General features: G+C 38.8%; 2 long non-coding RNA genes across 2 annotated transcripts; both read right to left on the bottom strand.

Moving 5' to 3' along the window:
• Positions 1–3,457: 3,457 nt before the first annotated feature.
• On the bottom strand, positions 3,458–17,897 carry LOC115606918. Its single transcript, XR_003991048.1, has 3 exons — positions 17,860–17,897; positions 16,843–16,905; positions 3,458–3,493 (listed from the first exon to the last, which is right to left on the bottom strand). It is a non-coding gene; the product is annotated as an uncharacterized LOC115606918 (long non-coding RNA).
• LOC115606919 lies at positions 5,442–13,442 on the bottom strand. Its single transcript, XR_003991049.1, has 3 exons — positions 13,355–13,442; positions 6,282–6,341; positions 5,442–5,641 (listed from the first exon to the last, which is right to left on the bottom strand). It is a non-coding gene; the product is annotated as an uncharacterized LOC115606919 (long non-coding RNA).
• Positions 17,898–20,363: the final 2,466 nt, after the last annotated feature.

Here is a 20,363-nt window from a genome sequence, read left to right as displayed (position 1 = left end):
AAATACAGCTATAAGAGGATTTTCACACAAAAGCTGGATTTTTTAGTTTTAATTACTGAAAACAACATGTTCTTTTCTTTCCCAATACAAAAAAAGACAAGAATAAACTGGAGCAAGTCCAGTGAAGGGCCACTGAGATGGTCAGGGTTGGGGTCACTTGCACTGTGAAGAGAAACTGGGGGAGCTGGGCTTGCCCAGCCTGGAGAATAAATGACTTGGGGAACTGGGGGTGAAAGGGGCATTTCCTACAGGAGGATGGTGCAAGGAAGGAAGTCAAGAGACAACAAACATAAGTTGAAACAAGAGAGGTTCTGACTTCTTCACCATGAGAACAATCAAGCATCATCAAATCAGGTTGCCCACAGAAACTGCAGTCTTGGTGTCCTTGGAGGTTTCTAAAATTCATCTGGGTAAAGCCATGAGCAGCCTAGTCCAACCCCATAGCTGTCCTGGCTTTGAGCAGGAGCCTTGATCTCCAGAGGCCCCTTCCAACCTCAACTCCCCTTTATATATATGGAATTATTTTTATATTACATACATTACATTAACATGTGTGTGTGTAAGTTAGACAAGATCTATCCCCTCCATAGCTGGAACGAAGAATTCTTTTGGAAGATAGAGTCTTTACTTTTTGGAGAGATATTCATTACTCATAGATTATTTTTCTTATCTCCTTAAAGAGCGAGTTCTACTCTACAAAGTTATTCTGTAAAAATGACAAATATCTTGTGTTTGAGTTGCAAAGTTTTGGTAGTGGGGTAGCTACAGGGGTGGCTGCTGTGAGAAGGTGCAAGAAGCTTTCCCTGTGTCAGATAGAGCCAATGCCAGCTGGATCCTAGAAGGACCAAGGCAAAGCTCACCTGAACTGTTAGTTTTCTCTAAATGCAAGTCCCACACCTTTAACTTACAGCTACAAGTCAACATGATTTCTTTTCTTCAATGAATCATTTTTACAATAACAGAACATACAAGATCCTTCCTAGGAGTTTGTACAAATTCCTTCAAGTCTATCTTATTTCTGAGATGTTGGAATCTTCCCACTTTGTGTTAGTCCTACTTCAGTTGATTTAAATCATTTTTGAAAATGCATTTTTTTTCCTATTTCCTTTTCTTTGTAGTTGGTGGTAATAATTCAAATATCCCATGCATTACACAGCAGTCTCTTCTTTATGAGTTCTGCTCCATTATCTCCTGAACACTTCTTAAACATCGGTTTATATGAAAATGTAAGCTGTTGGCAAAAGCCTGCAATCTTGCTGCTGAAGAACTCTTCCACCTGCGTTGCAAATTAGCATCTAAGAACACGTCTGCTTGGAAATAATGCAGCAGAGGTATGAAAATCTCACCAGTTTCAGGATAAGGTTATTCTTCCATAAGATCCATGAACCTGAGACCTAAGCACACCTTTGTTCCACATTAATATTCCCAATTACTTTCACAGACTTACTAAATATTGTATGATGTTAAAGGAACATATTTCAAGGTCTAAGTCTCTTTTCATGTTGGAAACTGTGTCTGTTGTGCTTTACAACTGCAAATTCCTAGCGATAGTTAAGTAAGATTACAGTGATAAAATGGGCCTATATATGAAGGGGAATTCATATGCAGAAACAAGCGACCAAGTGTTATAATAGTCACAGAATCACAGAGTCACAGCACTGTTAGGGTTGAAAGGTACCTCTGGAGATCATCCAGTCCAACCCCGTGCCAAGGCAGGGCCACCCAAAACAGGTTATACAGGAACGTGTCCAGGCGGGTTTGGGATGTCTCCGGAGAGGAAGACTCCATGACCCCCTTGGGCAGCCTGTTCCAGTGCTCTGCCACCCTCAACAGAAAGAAGTTCTTCCTGAAGTTGAGGTGAGACCTGTTGTGGTTTAGTTTAGGGCCGTTGCTCCTCCTCCTGTCGCTGGGCATCACTGAAAAGAGTCTGGCACCATCCTCCTGGCACCCACCTTTGAGAGATTGATCTGCATTGATGAGATCCCCTCTCAGTCTGTTCTTACTCCATAGATCATCTCAATTGTTTCTCTTACAAGACCCAAAAACTGTGACACCTTGTTTGAATCAGATGCTGTATGAAAAAACTCCAGTTTTGAAATAAGAATCCATTTTTTAAATGTGCTTAAAACTGATTATGATAACTGATTTTGTTAAATACCATTCTGAAAAAATCCAGAATACATTTAGATACAAATTGGCATCAGCACACATTATCACTATAAAGCAAACAACTTCAAAAAACCTTCCTAGGAGGAAAATCTCTATTGCTCCACACTTCATGCTCACTTGCTTAAATTACTCATTAAAGTGCCTAAACAAAGTTAACTCTTCTGTTCTACCTACTGAAATTACTTGGGCCCTTCTGTTGCAGTTTCTGTTGCACTGGGGTAATCACTCTGGATGACAGCCTTGTCATTGGTAGGGTGGACATGTCACGATGACAAACTATTTTTACCTCTACCATGTAGGATTCACAAAATACAACAACATCATGCCTTGTAGTGGCTGTATGTGCCATGCTTCTAAGTGTGATCAAGGCAAACGGGACACCTCCCTGGATATTGGCTTTTTCATCTCCTCACAGCAGTAACGGTTGAACAGTGCACTAAGATTTTGTCAGCGCCTCCCCATGTAAGTTTATGTTTTATTTGTTAAAGGGGACTGGAGTTTCAAAATCTGACAAAACAGACCAGTTTGGTGACTGCAATTCAGATCTCATTTAGGTTGCAACTGTGTCAATAATCCACCCAAATTCAGAAATGTGGTATTTTCCTTTGGAGGCTGCATTACAGTAAACAGAAGAAGCAGGCCGCTGCTCTCCCACTGAGGATATCCACTTCACATCATTATAACACATCAGTAAATCTGCCTGAGCACCTGCCTGTTGTTATGGGCTACAAATCCCACAGTACTACCAACCAGTCCCACTTCATTTTAGCAAACGTCTGCTCCCAATTAAATACTCTATATTTCAAAGAGTTGCTTCTTCAGTTGAAGATGTATGGAAACAGCAAGGCTAACATATCAGGCGCCGAAAAGGATTAGAGTCAGTTCTCACTCATTTTGAACGTGCTACTTTACACTCAGTTAGGTTACTGATATCCTCAAAATACATTAATTACCATAACTGCGAGACTGGAATCAGGGGGTCTTACTCTTACCCATGCAAACTGCAATTCATTTCATATTTGAATTGTGAGGCCACATTTGCAGTTTTTTTCTAAAGAACTGAGCGATCTCTTCCTTATGAGTACGCTTGAAAATTATTATGAGATGACCTCTTAATTATCACTTTGATAAATTCAGCAGACTGAATATCTGATGTCTTTCACTGGCAATGGCTCCCTGATTACACATTGTTATAGAATCATAGAATCACAGAATCACAGACTGGTTTGGGTTGGAAGGGACCTTAAAGCTCAGCCAGTTCCAACCCTCTGCCACAGGCAGGGACACCTTCCACTAGAGCAGGTTGCTCCAAGCCCTGTCCAACCTGGCCTTGAACACTGCTAGACATGAAGCATTTACAACTCCCTTAGACAACCTGTTCCAGTGCCTTGCCACACTTGTAGTGAAGAATTTCTTCCTTATATCCAACCTAAATCTCCCTTATACCAATTTTAACCCATTACCTCTTGTCCTGTTCTTGAAACTCTTCTCTGAGTTAATCTCAAAGTATTTTATATTCTCCTAAAAGCATATTTCATCTGGACATTAATACATATAACAGTTACACTGGTTGTGTACAGAAAAGAAGTATCACCTTCAGGATCTTACTTGATATGTGCCTTCTAACCCAACAATACTCTGGGGATAGAGGCCATATCCAATGCAACAAAAAGCTCATGAGAAACCAGCACAAGATCACATACAGAAAAACATGAAGCAAAATACCTTGCAAAAATCAAGAATTCAGACAGAAAAATGTTTTGTATTTCCTGCTTACACCTAACGCTGGAACATACAATAGTCATTTGAGCATTCACTCTTTCAAGAGTTTGTGATTCTCTCTACCAAGTATAATCTAATTCGACTTACACTATCAATCAACAACAGTACATAATGTACATTAGTTTCTTCTCTCTTAAGTTATTTTCTGTTTAATTTTGGCAGACTAAAATTTCAAGTCAGATGTTTGCTACTAAAAAAAAATTGTGAACAAGCATGGTGCTGTTGCATGCCTGCTTTTCATATATTACATGTGAAGAGTGGAAGAAATGCAGAGAGAGTTTCTAAAACACCACTGTTAAGTATCTTGCATTTAATTCTAGTTATTCCTTAGCAAGTAATGCATGGAATCATACACAGGGTTTTATCTTGACCCCATGTCTTTGAAGGTAGGAGTGTTGCTTTTCCTCAATTACTTTTGTTATTTGGGATTTATATTCCACTTACTGAAGTTCCAATGAATACCATTCCCTAGAATGCTTCTCCCTCCCACCTCCCACCATACCTTTTCTTAAATTTTATATGGAGTATCAGGCACATGAACTGTTACTTACCTCTACCTTCACAGAATGCCTGTTGATGGCTTGATTACAGTTGGACACTTTTGTTTCCCCCTTTAAAGCCGTTCTCTGATGGGGTCCCTTATGTAAAACTCTATATAATTAACAAATTTCTCTGCAATACAAAATATCTCCTGAATTTCAATTCTGACCTAACCTGACTTGCCACATTAACTGAATTAAAGTGGTTTCCTGGAAGGACACTGTTTATTGATGAGATGACCTCACCAAATGTTAGCTTGGCAGGTATCCATAGTCAATAAGGAGACATACAGAAATCTGGGGTGAAAAAACAATCAAATAGAAATTTATTTTCCAGTTCTTTTGAAATTAGGCTACTTCAACTCTTAAAACTCCATTTTGAAACATTCGTGATACAACCCACCCAAAGCTCTGGGACATATTCTGTCAATTAGAAGCCTGTACTTGAGAATTTCATTTAAAGCTACTGAATCCTTCTGGTGAATGTAAAAAAAAGCATCATGCAGATACTTGATATTGCCAGGGACTTCTTTAGGAAGAATCAAGATGCCTATAAAGCACCAGTACACCACTACTGCTGTGACACAGAGGTGACACAATCAGCTTTTGGAGTTTCAGTCCTTTCAGAAAAAGGTATAGGGCTTAGGTGAAAGCAGGCATACCCTGAAGACAATGTGTGTTTGTGAAGAGGAAGGTCCAGAATGGGTTTGGCTAACCCTAAACATTTAGGAAGAAACTGAATATTCACAGCAAGGTAAAAAGGAAGGATAATAACTGCATGCCAAGCATCTAAGCTGATCGCATACTAACCCAAGTATCATAAAGGTGTTCAGATCTCTAGTAGGACCTAGGTGACTTGTAGAGATTACAAAACAGATCAGGTGAACAGAAAGAAGTGAGCCTGGTGATAATTAGGAAAGTTTATTAAACAGCTGGCTATGGGGAAGGAATACCATGCAAAACAGATTATTCAGCAGCATATACACTGTCATAGGATAATTCTCTGGTGCTTCACATCTTATTTTATGACAATATTTCGACAAAGCACAGGCATGGAACAAGAAGAGGGCAAACACGGTTTCTACGCTTGGGAACAAAAGAAAGCTGACGAGTTTCAGATTTTGAACTGAACTTAAGCTCTCAGGAAAATACTGAAAAAAAAAAAAAAAAAGAAGGCAATTAAATGAGTAACAGCTAATGATTTCATTCCATGACAAGATAAAAGGTTTTATGGAGTTCTGGGTTTTGACACTGCCTCATCTGATATGCTCATGAACAGGCAAAAAAGCACAGTCTAGATGAAAACAGATTAGCACAGAGGCAAAGCTGCTTAGAGAACAATTCTCAGAAATTTATTATCAATGTCATTTCATCAAAATTAAACAATACAGCTACTGAAGTTCCCTATTGAGTCAGACCTAGTCAGTGTTTTCATTAGTGACGAGGACGCTGACAGGTAAAACATGACAACCAGTTGGAAGGACAAGCCTAGAACTGAAAGTTATTTTGACAAGATGGAGCTATGCTTTGAAAAACCAAACTGAACCAAACTAAATTACCTTTAAACATGGACAATATTCTGAATCTAGCATCAGTAACCTACTACATAAATACAGCATGGAAAAATGGTTTCTCAGAAAAGGATGTGGAGGTTTTTATGGTTCAGGAGCCAAACATAATTTTACGCTGTTGTAAAAGCAGTAAATTATATTTCAGATGTATCTGCTAATACACAGCTCACAAAAGGTAAGAAACTATCCTGTACTGTATTTATCAGGAATAAATACTCACACAGAATATTGTGTCAAATTTCAGGCATTTCAATAAAGATGAGGCTCAGCTGCAGATAGTCTGGAGGAAACAAGAAAAATTACAAAGATAATATGACTTGTGAAAAAGGGAGGAGGAGAGAAAACCAGGAAAAAGTAAGAGAAGGTTATGATAAGTTTCTGAGTACCTTAAGAGCTGCTGCAAAGATGGTAGTATGAATTGATTTTCCATGCCTAGGGATTACATAGAATCATAGAATGGTTTGGGTTGGAAAGGACCTTAAGATCATCTAGTTCCAACCCCCTGCCATGGGCAGGGACACGTCACACTAGACCATGTCACCCAAGGCTCTGACCAATAGTAACAGATTTAAACTGCATCAAAATAAAGAACCAAGTTAGTCCTAAGGAAAAAGAAAATCTAACCATGTGGAAAATAACACAGTACAACATAATACAGAATCTGTAATGCGCCTATCCCCACAATTAGTCCCTTCAGAGGGACTTTGGCATGCCACAGACGTGGGCTGACAGACACCTAATGAAGTTTGACAAAGGCATATGCGAAGCCCTGCCACTGGGATGGAGTAACCCATGCCAGCAACACAGGGGGTGCAAAGTGACAGCACACAAAGTGACAGCCAGCAGATTGAAGAAAGTGAGTATTTCCCTTTATAACAGCTGTGAAACTCAACTGTAGCCCATGCGTACTTTTTGTATAAGGCACAGAATACAAGACAGATGTTGATGTACTCAAGTAAGTCCATTATGATTTAAAGCCTGGGGCACATGATGTATAAGGAGAGGCTGAAAACTGGGGTTGTTCAGTCTTCAGAAGAGAAAGCTCATGCTCAGCCCTGAACTGTCTAACGGGAAGGTGTCAAGAATAGATAGAGCACCAAACCTTCAAACAAGGTCAGTTAGAGCAGTTTACTCAGGACCATGTGTATCTGGTCCTTAGTATCTGGAATATTCCAAAGGATAGAAATAATATAATAGAATCATAGACTCAACCAGGTTGGAAAAGACCTTTAAGATCATCAATTCCAACTGTCAAGGAATTACTCCAGGACTGTCAAGGCCACCACTAAACCATGGCACTAAGGGCCTCATCTACACAGTTTGGGAAGACTTCCAGTACAGTGACTCCACCACTGCCCTGGGCAGCCTGTTCCAATGCCTCAACACCCTCTCGGGGAAGAAATTGTTCCTAATCTCCAGTCTAAACCTCTCCTGACACAGCCTGAGTCTGTTTCTTCTTGTCCTGTCACTTGTAACTTGGGAGAAGAGACCAGACACCTCCTGGTTCCATCTTCCTTTCAGGTAGTTGTAGGGAGCAATAAGGTCCCCCCTGAGCCATCTCTTCTCCAGACTAAACCCCCACAGTTCCCTCAGCCATTCCTCATCACACTTGTGCTCCAGGCCCTTCACTAGCTCCGTTGCCCTTCTCTGGACCTGCTCCAGCATGTCAATGTCTCTCTTGTAGAGAGAGACCCAGAACTGAACACAGGATTTGAAGTAACCAGTTTAGCTTCCTCTTTTGCAAGTTCAAGTCTCATATGGTGAGTCAAGTTTGCACGCTACATATTCCTACTAAATCCACAGACATTTGAAGACGCCATATAAAAGTGTCATTGGAACAATGAACCTATAAACCAGGAAAATGTTTTCAACCGCCTTGCCTCATTTTTATTTCCTTCTTTTTACCATCACCATCATCACTTACAATAATAGTGCTGGGAATTTGTCGTGCTTTTTCAGCACAGATGGAAAAGTCATCTTACTTTTGACTTGCACCGCCCCTTTCCATGTACTCTGCATGCAGTTATATGTCATGAACAAATAAGTTAGCCTTAATTGTTATGAATACTCAGACTGCTTTCATTGGGAGGTGGCACCTTCAGACCCTGTGTACTCAGCAGCAGGAGCACAGGAAAATATTTCTATTATTGAATTCCTTGGCACTGTCTTGCTTGGAGGTATTTATTATAATAAACACAAGGTCATTATTGCTGGCATGAGGACACCACAGGTTCCCCCTGAGTGTTATTCTCTGATTACACGTTATCCATCTTGCTTTCGTATCTCTGGCTGAATTCTGTCAGCCTCAACTGAGCAGCTCCTGTTAAAATTAGAGAAAACCTCAGGGGAGGCCAGGATCATAAAGAGAGAACTGTAATTCTGGGCAGTTAGCAGACATTTCCACACGCAGTAACGGCTCCACCACCTCTGTGTTGCTTGCACTATCAAAACCCCTCACTTCATTGTAAGCTGCAAGACTTGAGCCTATGTCTGCGTATTAAGGGCAAGACTTGCTGTCTTATTCACCTTTTTTATTGTGTATGTAAAATAAAACGTAGCAATGGAGGTCTTGGTCATTAAGGAGCATTTTTAAAAGATAGAAATGTGAGATTATTATTGTAATTGAATCTAGAACAATTACATACTCTGTTACACACCTCTATTTCAATAGACTAATTATATTGTCAAACTAGCCAAGGCCCCTCAGTTTTATGGATGTTTCAGTCCACTGCTGCTGCCACAAAGCACCGACTTGCCATAGTGCAGAACAACAAAAGCAATATGATGAAAAATCACACATGGCCCTAAAAAAATCTTGTGAAAAAGGTCATTGTACCTCCAGTGAGGACAGTCTTTTTGTTACTTCTTTTCTATGCCAGTGAACAGAGAACTAAATGTTCTTAGAAATATCTTAGAAAGATGCTGCATCCTTTATCAGTGATGAAACAACCAAATAGTGTTATGAAAAAGGAAGAAAATAAAAAGATCATTGAATGCAGAGCGGGGAGAAAAAAAAAAAAAAAGGAAATTCTCAAGCCTTTAATTCCATTAACACATCATTTATTAGAGATTGAGCTTTTTCTGAATCTAAATATAAAGACCACAAACTATCATTCTGTATGTTGGATAACAGAATGGAAACCTTGCTGGAATTCTATTGACCTAACAGACATAGGCAGTGACTCCATTTATCTGTGTATTGGACACCAGCAAAATAGTGCTGTTTGGTAAATAACAATGTACAGGAAGAATATGGGGAGAGGCGGGGGAAATTTTTTAAATCACTCTAGCCCAAAGAAAGTCTGGAGAAGAAATTATTTCAAGCTGAAAAAACCCTATAATGCAACATATGTCTCCCTTCCTGTTTACTTTCACTTACTAGCACAGAGATTTAAAAGAACTGATAGAAAAGGATGAATTCTTTTCCTTTTAATTCTTTTTTTCATTTTTTATAGACAATTATTAATCAGAATATTTTTTCTAAAGACAGGATGAAGCTTCTAGTGTTCATAGCAAACACATAGACCTTAGAAACTTGCCCTATGACTTACTATTGCATTTGGGAAATCGTGTATCCACTGTCTGTCTGTTTCTCAGGCTCAGAGTATGGTAAAAACCTTCCCAATATTCATGATAATACATAAGAATGGAAATACATTTGTGTTTCCTTCAAAAATGGCCAAAAATTTGGCTGCTGCCAAAAATGATTAATCTTCCTGCTAACTCTGCCATTTAGAACAAAACCTGTAGTTCAAAAAACATTTTTAATTACCATTCACTTTGAGACTGTTAACCACTATGGTAATGCATTATGTTTTTTTTGTTAACAACGATCTGCAGAATATCTGGCTCCTTAAACAGTCTCTAGCTCTTTAGTTTCCTCAAGATAAACAACTTGTTCTGTACTTTTGGTGAAGACAGGCAATCAAGCTCTTAATTTCAAATCCCATCGTTTTTCCTATATGCACTATTCAAAAACTGGGACCTCTATACCTGGAAGGTTTGGTGACAATGGGCAATTCAGTCACAGAAAGAATTCTCACATCTCCATGCTGAAATGATTCTTCTACAAACAAGGTTTCAGTGCATTCCTTTCAATACTGAGCATAACCATTTAACTATCCTTGCTGGAATACTTTGCAGTGCCCAGAACATCATCCAGAGCAAATGTAAGCCTGTGTCATGTTTGCCATCAACTCTTACTTCCACCTGGTACCCCTGGTACACTCATTCAGGTCCCTTTCTACACTTAAAAGCACTCTAGGTACAAACTGTCCTCTCAGTAACCCCAACCATGCAGGTTACTTCACAGTTTGCCTTCTGAAAATCTTATCTGTGCTGTGAGTTCTCCTCTTCCTATTTCTGACAATATGCATTATTAATCATCTCTTCTGACTCACTTGTATACCACATGTAAAGTACAATTGTTTTACTTTTCTGTTCCTTTTTGTGCCAATTTTGCATTCACTCTATCTCTCCACTACATATTATTATGCACATCCAGATACATACAATTCTTTCCTGTTCTTGCAGTTCCCACGGGTGACTCAATTGTTTTGTAAAACTAGTGCTAGAAGACATAATTAAATAATAATAACAACAATAACAAGAATTCTAATAAAGACAAGGAAGTGTTGATGTTAAAGCTGAGGTTATAGATGCAAACCTCTCTCTTCCTTGGTTTGCTTGCTGTAGGCTTTACTACAGATCATCACTACACAGATCTTGATCTTGTCTGGAAACAGATATCTGTCTTGCTGACATGCTGCTTGGCATCTGAAATTTCCACAGATGTATTTGTCCTTCAGCAAGGAAATGTCCTAGTTTGAGTTCAGATTACTCTTGGTGGGGAGGGGAGTAGAAGTGGGAAGGAGGAAAGGAGTACATTATTAACTCTTCATCAACCGGTGTGCTACAAGAAGACAAATCAGAAACTTTTAAAAATAATAAGGATTATAAATGAGAATGAAATATTAAACGGTTCAATGCCTGTTCTTATAAACTGTTCAGGAAAACATTGTAGAGTACTTTTTTTTTTTTTTCCTAATGCATTAATAACCTGTTAAAATTACTTAATATTTGCAAAACAGAGAAAAAGAGTTTGCTTAATGTTTAGACCACAAGCTTCAACTCTGGGATTCAAATCTGACAGTGGCATTGTTGAAGTGCATAAAAAGGAGCATCATACCTTCTTTTGTCCACCCTCCTATTGTGTAGTATCATTCAGTCTTAACTAATGTCCATGCTTAGTCACTGCTACCACGTCTGTGCTTTGAGCAGATTTGCCCTAGGGATTAATTTAACCGAATTTGGAAAAGACTTTAATATCATCAAGCATGAGGTGTTGCATAAAGGGAGGGAGGGGGGCACCTATTTTTTAATTAAAGTTAGAGATTTAATAAAGAAATCCTCTGAGTAATCACATATTCCCAAATACTGCTGTGCATTTTCATTTAATAGCTCCAAAAGAAGTAATTACTATGTAGCTACCTCAGTGTTTTGGAAAACACAACATGCAGTTATTTTGTGATTGCATGTTCTTTATTTCATATCAACCTTGTCACTTCCAGAGGCCTTAAAACATAATGAAAAGATCAGAGATCCTGTGGTTAAGCTGAAGAGAGGCTTGTGCTTTCAAAATCTGGCATTCAGTTTCATCATTTAATAGCTCTTCAGAAAATTTTAGCTTAGGAGACATTCAGTAGTAAGTATTTAATCAATCAGCAAAATGAACTGCTTCCATTTTTTTATATAAGGTATGTTATCACATTCAGGCATCAAGAACCCCCTTTTCTGGGGTTGCTCTATAAGCACACTGCAAATGGCAAAGCAATAAACCAAAAAAATCAACCTCGAGGTATCCTACCAGATGAAATACCAATCCATTCATAACTCCAAGAAAGCAAGGCTGGAGCAAACTGCCTGTTCTTCCCATTCCCAGCTCTTCCAGAGCAGACAATTACTTGCAGACACAATACACACTGCAAGAAGTAGTTCAAAATTAGGACTTCACTGAAAAATCTAGATGGCACATACATGCTCTCATAAACATAAGGGTGATTTATCTTGTAATTCTAATTCATGCACTTTATCTAAGTTACATCTATTAATAAGCAATCATAGTAAAGTCTGCACTAAAGTAGAACAACTATGCTCATTTTGAATGACACTGTCTAGGACATGAAAACAATCTAGCCACAGAATGTGGCATGGAGCTGGAATTCACTTTCCTTGTTCCCAGATGCACAACTTCTTCAGTAAGATCTACCCCAGGCATCTCTGCTGTAATCCAAAACCAAATGGGCACCCAAAAAATGGTGGTTTTAACCCAGTGTGGTATTTTTTCATTAATTAGCAGCAGTGCTGAAACTTAAGGTTTTCAGCACCGAAGTAGACCTTTGGAGAACAACCATAACCATTCTATGATTCTACGAAATACTGTGAAGGTGGTGAGACACTGGCACAGGTTGCCCAAAAAAGTGGTAAATGCTCCCTCCCTGCCAGTGTTCAAAGCCAGGTTGGGCAGAGTGTTGGGTGACATGGTCTAGTCTGACATGTCCCTGACCATGGCAGGAGGTTGGAACTGGATGATCTTAAGGTCCTTTCCAACTCAAACCAGTCTGTGATTCATAGATTAAATAAATTACTCCAACAACTTTGAACTGCAAGACACTAAGGTATTAATGCATAATTTAAGTACCACACAGCAGTGCTTAAATATATTTGCTTAGCATCATTTGGAGAACATTTTTTTTTTCTAAATGACAGCAGAGTAATGGTATAAATTTCATTTTATTTCTACTATTGCACTCTTTTCACAGAATCACAGAATGGTTTGGGTTGGAAGGGACAGTAAAGCTCACCCAGTTCCAAACCCCTGTCATGGGCAGGGACGCCTTCCACTAGACCATGTCGTCCAAGGCTTTGTCCAACCTGGCCTTGAATACTGCCAGGGATGGGGCAGCCACAGCTTCTCTGGGCAACCTGTGCCAGCGCCTCCCCACCCTCACAGGGAAGAACTTCTTCCTTATACCTAACCTGAACTTCCCCTGTTTCAGTTTAAACCCATCACCCCTTGTCCTGTTGCTACATTCCCTGATGAAGAGTCCATCTCCATCATCCCTGTAGGCCCCCTTCAGAAACTGGAAGGCTGCTATGAGGTCTCCATGCAGCTTCTCTTCTCCAGGCTGAATAGCCCCAATTCACCTGGCAGGAGAGGCAGTAGAGGCAATGACTTCAGTGTTGTTATCATGTAAATGTTACAAAGCAATCCACCTGCTATCAGTGATTTACCATTCTTGGTCCTTCCAAGTCTCTTCCAGAGTAATTATGCAGAAGTGACTTCTTCAGGCCCACAGAGCAGCTGCCAAAAGGTCTGTGGACTTCAGACAGACAGGCTGTTATCCATCTGAGACAAAGCAGAATATTTTCTTGGGTATCAGTAATACCCTGTCCAGCACCCGAACCCCTGGAGAAACTCTATTCAAAACAGCAGAAACATTATGGTTGTTCAACAAACCAGACAGCAAAGGATGAACACCACAAACATTTTGCAACTGCAGTTAAACATCCTTTGTCTTCTTGTGAATCATTAAGACTGGTACATGGGCTATTCTTGAGGTGATTCATCTCATCACTTCTCCATCAAAATGTGGATGCCTCGTATTCAAAATGGGATGTTTACTGGATCATCTGTACAAGCTATAACATTTTTATAACCTTAAAAATCACTTGACAGGACAAGAAGATTCAGGTCAATAAAGACAACTATCCTCTAATAAAGGTGATACTTCTGTATAAATATGATTAGAAAATCCCACAGAAAATTGCAAACATGGTCAGAATTTTAATATTTAGATAGTGCTGATAGCATCTTTCATGTTGAATTCTAAGATTCTCAGCAAGAAAGAAGAAAGGCAATGATCCACTTTAAGGGTCAGAGAGAAGTGAAGGAAAATGTGCATTTAATGACCTGAACTTTTGCATTAATAACTCATTAAGTCTGTTTTAAATCCATGAATAAGCAGCATCTTCAATTTAACCAGATCTTATTTGAAAATTATTTCTCCTCCTAGAATCACATTATGGGCATTCTCACATTTGATTCTAAATACTTGAAGTTTTCAGGGTGATAAAATCATTCCTAAGCAGTTAGTATCTCCCAACTGAATTGACAAGATACTGCTGATTACTGGAGAGAGAAAAGATAATCTTGGTACTCAAGATTCAAGCTGCTTATAGGTTTAAAAAAAAATAAATACTGTAAAAAAATAATGGATTATACAGCTTTAGATTTACCATGTTCTTTCTACAGCTGTTTGCTGAAAACACTGTCAGGGGTAGAAATGAGAAACTGAGAATTTACTGAGTACCAGCTAACCTATATCAACATGCCCACTCAATATCCAGTACTTCAATTCTGAAGGTTAATTTTCTAACCATTATTTTAAAATAATTATGTGTAATAACAGAAAAATTAAAAGCCCAAAGCAATTAGACCCTTTAAATGATCTCAAATTCCTGTAAGTACTGCAGAAGGAGTAGAGGAATGTAAGAAAAGACTATAAAGCTAAAGTCTTCATTATTCCTAGTGGGAACTGTCGATTGATAATTTCTCTTAAAAACACAACAGCTAAACAAAATAACTAGGACAGGCATTTTTGGTTTGAAATTTGTGTCCAAATGGAGGCATGGAGAACTTGGCAGTGGAGGCACAGAGCTATCTTGCTCAAGGTGTTTTTTCAGATCTCCTGCTGAATGTATGGAAACATGACCGGGGATTTCTACTTGCATGCCACAGAATTCATGGATCTCACAAGTCAGAATTCCTCTTAGCTTCTTTCCCTGATAAGCAAGCGGGAAACAAGCCTGCATCCAGAGAAAGATGAGGTCAGAATTTAGACCTGGGAATATTTCTATTTCCTTGGTATGACTGAGACTTACTTGGCCTGACTTGACTGCCCAAATGCATCATTTCTCTCAAATAGAGGGGGGAAAAAGAAAAATTAGATATTTGTCTAATTTGGGCATTTAGAAGTTGAATTAGACCTTAAAATACCTTAAAATTAATTAGCAGAAGTGAAGGAAGAGGTAAGGTACAGCAACTGTTCAATCAGCTTCATCTTGGGAAATAAGAATCTTAAATGCATCTGAAAGCTGAATGGGAGATCAGATCTTACTGGTACGAAATGACAAATCTACCACCCAAACTGAACTGCCACTAGGGGTGGAATGCTTCTTAGCAGCCTTTCCTAACAGGAGCAGATCGTGAACTCAAAGTTAAAAATGCTGTATAACAGTGGCAGAGGACACTTAACCGTGAATACAAAACCCAGTGAATCAGTGAAGACGTATGAAATGCACAGCATAAAAACATAAAGACATTATCCATGGAGATGCAGACAATCTTGAGCTTTAACTCATGCTCTGTCAGTGACTAACTTTCACTATGTGAAAGGTTACTGATACTAACTAGCAAGGCTACAAAGCAATCTTTATGGTGAAAGGAAATAACATTCTCACTTTACACTTGGAAAACTGAGCCACACCAGGTTAGAATCTGGCTATAGTAATATCAGTATGTATGTACTATAGAAATCAAATTAAAACATTAATATATGTTTTTGAACTTAAAGTTGATTAGCTGCTTACAGAAGAAGAAAGATCGTATATTTAAAAGATGCCATGTGAAGAAATCACCAATTTTATTTGACTTACTTAGAAGGAGTGAGATAAAGAGGAAAATGGAAATCTTCTGTAGCAAGAGGCGTGAATCACTGCAAGGACAAGAGGACACCCACAGTGCTGCAGACGACTTGAATGGAGCCCAGATGGCTTTGAAGTAAACACAGGTTCATTTCTGTCTACCTAAGCTTACTTATCAATAGCAAGGCATAGCGGAATGAGCAAGCCTACTACACATCCATCATTCACGTTTCCCCATTTCATTATAGATAGAAAATGTACTTACAATATGTCAAGCTGAAATAGCTCTTGGCATAAGTCAGAGAAGAGAAACCATAAAAAATCAGCCAGGAGGAAATGCAAAATCATGTAAAACTGGTGAAGGGTTTGTTTCTCCCAGTCTCTGGAAAAGGAAAAAATGCCTCATTTTGCAGAAAACCAAGTAAACAAAAAAGAACAATATAAAACTACTTATTTCCTGATTATTGTTGACAAGTAAAATAGTTTTCCTAACTCCATCTCTCCCTATTAGCCATCCAAGAGGAGGACAGACATACAGGCAAACTGGATATGTTCTAGAATATATCTTCTCTTTCTTTGCTTCTACACCTTTCATTTCCTCTTGGATTGTGATGGTTTACTTATACTGAAGACATTGAGGATGAGTTAGGTTAACAAATCCAGTCTTAATACTGTTTAATATATTTACTGGTTTTAGTGCAGGTCATCCTTTATTGCGTATGTGCTGAGGCACATAAAGGTTGTGTCTATACTGCCTGTTAAAAAATACGCTGAAATTCTGCTCCCCTAGCTGTTAAGGTTCATGACAATGAAGTATCTTGCTGCTCTTTTCCTACCCCCTAATTCCTTCTGATGGAAAATGAACAGCACATTAGTCTCCTTTTGTAATTCAGATGTGGCCAGGACGGACACAAATTCAGTCATCGTGCCATTGCTGAAAACATGTTCTGCAGCCATCAGACGATAAAACCATAGAATTCCAGACTGGTTTGGGTTGGAAGGGACCTTAAAGCTCATCCAGTTCTAACCCACTGTCATGGGTAGGGACACTTTCCACTAGACCATGTTGCTCCAACCTGGTCTTGAACACTGTCAGGGGTGGGGCAGCCACAGCTTCTCTAAGCAACCTATGCCAGGGCCTCACTTTGTTCCAGTGCGTTAAACAACCTTAACTTGAACAGCCAAATGGTAATTTCTGCTACTTGCCAGGAAGGTGTCTGCACCCAGCCCTTTCCTATCCCTCCCATACTTAAATGGAGTATATATGAAAACTTTTTCATTTCCTAGATGCAAGGTTTGTTATTGCTAAGCTATTATTTTCCTTCCTATTCCAGGTGAGTGGATCACAGTAAGACAATAGCAGCACAACTGGAAAGAAAACAGATTGCAGTATATTATTTTTTTACACCCACATACAGCATTAATCAGGTGAGAAAACTACATCTCAGGCAAATGCAAACCGAATGAAGAAACAGCATGACTTGCATGCAGAAAGAGTTGACAGTTCTTATTCCACAAGGACTTGATCCCACGCTCAGTAAAACTGAAAATGCAGAGCACACAACCATTCTGGAGGGATGAAGGTTTCTGACTGATATTTGTAGTCACAAGAAGAACTGGAAGTGGACGAATAAATTAGGAAGATCAAGTAGCAGAGACCTATAAGCTAGTAGTGACCGTCTAGGACACAGGGACTCAGGCATCTGATGGTGTCTTGAGGGAAGGCTGAAAGAATGGGTAAGAGCACACGAAGCACACACACCTACACATGAGCTAGGTTAAGACACAGGCCACCACTTTCAGAAGTGTGTTGCAGTTCAGTAAGTAACCCACTTGCAATTTATCACTGCGAAAACTAAGTTTTCTTAATGAGTGGAGTAATATTTTAATATTTCGGATTATTCTGAGGAATCTTAGAGTCGCGGACTGGTTTAGGTTAGAAAGGACCTTAAAGCTCATCCAGTTCTAACCCTTTAATATGGGCAGGGACGCCTCACACTAGACCATGCCCCCCCAAGGCTCTGTCCAACCTGGCCTTGAACACTGCCAGGGATGGAGCATTTACCACTTCTCTGGGCAACCTGTTCCAGTACCTCACCACCCTCACACTACAGAACTTCTTCCTTATATCTAAACTGAACTTCCTCTGTGTAAGTTTAAATCCATTACCCCTTGTCCTATCGCTACAGTCGCTGATGAAGAGCCCCTCTGCAGCATCCTTGTAGGCCCCCTTCAGATATTGGAAGAGGAAGTTATCCAATTTTCCCTACATAGTTTTTTTGGTTTTCCCTAACCTCAGCCACATTCGATCCAGGATGGGTTTTATGAAAAAGAGAAAAATCAAGACTGCAATCAATGATAGATGTTAATATGCAATGTCCCATGTGTTCAGGGAAAAGTTAGTTAATACAAATTATGTATGTGTCTGAGAACAGCATTTTCCTACAAGAACTGGTGAAAACTAACAAAAAGATTTTTCATCAGAAAATTCAGCATTTTGCAGGACCATATTGTTGTAGGCAGGGTTTCACACAGAGCAATGTCAAGATTAATTACTACACATTCTCATTTATTTTGATAATGTTAAAATATTGATTTGATGAGGTAAATATTAATCCTTAATATCTCCTTCATTCTGAACTATGACATTAGAGATATTATTTGAACTATATATACTAAGAAACATCTTCTGGTAATATAAAAAAAAATTCTTTTAGAAACAAGGAATTCAGCTTTCCATCTCAACTTGGAAATGAAACGGAACAATGCCAATTTGTTGCTATTTCCCACTGGAAAAATAATTCAGATTTTTTCTAACTTCAAAGGGCTATTTGTGGATAAATATGTTAAACATAGGGAAATTTAAGCAAATGATGATTTTGAGCATATACAAATGTAAAACATGGATGTCTCAGTACTTTTATAGCTACTAATAAATCCTTTGCAGCTTCAGTGGTGGTCTGTATATAAAAAAAATTAATATTGGGATGTGATCCCTAAGAAATTTTATCCACTGTTCTGCAAGATGGCTTCTTTTTGACATATGCTATTTACATATTCTTGGCATATATCACTCTATTTTCATATTTAGAAGTCATAGTCTTTTATGTACATAGATGTTCATTGCTGAAGCTCTTTCTTACAAGATACTCACACTTGGATTTTCAGGAAAACAGTTAGGAGAGTATATTAACGTCACCTAGCATTAGCTAGGTAGCAAAGTTAGAAGACTCATCTCCCTTGGGTCCCTATGTAGTCCACAGGGAGCAATAGAATTCTTCAGAGAAGATCATTCTCTGATGATCAAATCAATCTTCAACTTGTATCTCTTCCATCAGCCTTCTGTTGTGTCACCTGCTGGAACATTGTCTTAGTCCTCTTTAGATATAGGACACTTCTCAGGGACTAAACTAAAATATCTTTAAGACCTGAACATTCTCACCTAAACAAAAGAACTGCAAATATCTTTTCCTTATTTTTCCTCCCAGTTTAAACAGTGTTCAAATTCCTACTCATAAAAGATGGGTACAAGAACTGGAGGCCACAACTCAGGAGACAGTATTGGAGTTAATAAACCCCTACCCAGTCCAAAAGGATCAGGAGTCTACTACCAAGTTGTATTTCCAAATTCATCATTGATTACTTCAACTCCTTTAAACTCCCTGAAGCTGATTTCAGTCATGCAAAAAGAACTCATTTTGGTTTGTTTCTCCATCTGTAAAAGGACATCTTTTGAGACTTTTAAGTAATATCCATCACTACAATATACATCTGAAAGGATAGAAGTAAACCCAAGTGGCATTCACGCTAATGGCTTAATAATTGTAAAACACCTTCAGGATATGAAGTGCACATTAAGTAGTGCAAGCTCTTGCCTCTTTTTAAAAGAAAGTTACTAGTGCTTGCAAAAGCAAAAATAGCTCCATGTAATTAAGTGCCTAAGACCCCTACTAACTCTGCAGCATACAAGCCTGTACACCAGTGAGAATCCAGCACACTCAGGTCCAATCCTGCTGAGCTGTCCTCATTACAATAGGGCAAAGAAAGATGTTTTCTTTATGTTCTCTCGATAATTGCATTTTATCTGCCTCACTGAGGATCTCCTGACAGCAATGAAAAGTATGAAGTGTTTCAATGGTCAACCTCTAGCTGTTTTATTTCTATTTCATACATAGCAGAGACTTCCTTTTTTAAATTCCAAAGCAATAAACAGTGCAACTTCCCCTCTTAAGCCTGTTCAGTAACAATAAGCCTATTACATATCAACTGCAAGCTCAGCTAGCAACTAATTTAATTTATCAATGAGCACAAAGTAAAACAAGTTTTCCCTAATACTTCAGATGTTCTGTGACCATTATTATACCCAGAAGAGCTCTGAAGGTTCATCGAAGTTAGTACAATGATTTTTTTTTGTTTCCCTCTTGCTCAATCTGCAATACCTCCACTTCAGAAACTGGTTGACTGAAAAGATTAAGGCCTATCTCTTAAAATGAGTGCAAAAATCATAGACTCATTGAATAGTTTGGGTTGGAAGGGACCTCAAAGCTCATCTAGTCCAATCCCACCTGCAATGAGCAAAGGCATCTTCAACTAGATC

The sequence above is a fragment of the Strigops habroptila genome, chromosome 4 (assembly GCF_004027225.2).
Source record: "Strigops habroptila isolate Jane chromosome 4, bStrHab1.2.pri, whole genome shotgun sequence".
Taxonomy (NCBI): Eukaryota; Metazoa; Chordata; class Aves; order Psittaciformes; family Psittacidae; genus Strigops; species Strigops habroptila.
This window is presented reverse-complemented; position numbering and strand designations above follow the sequence as displayed.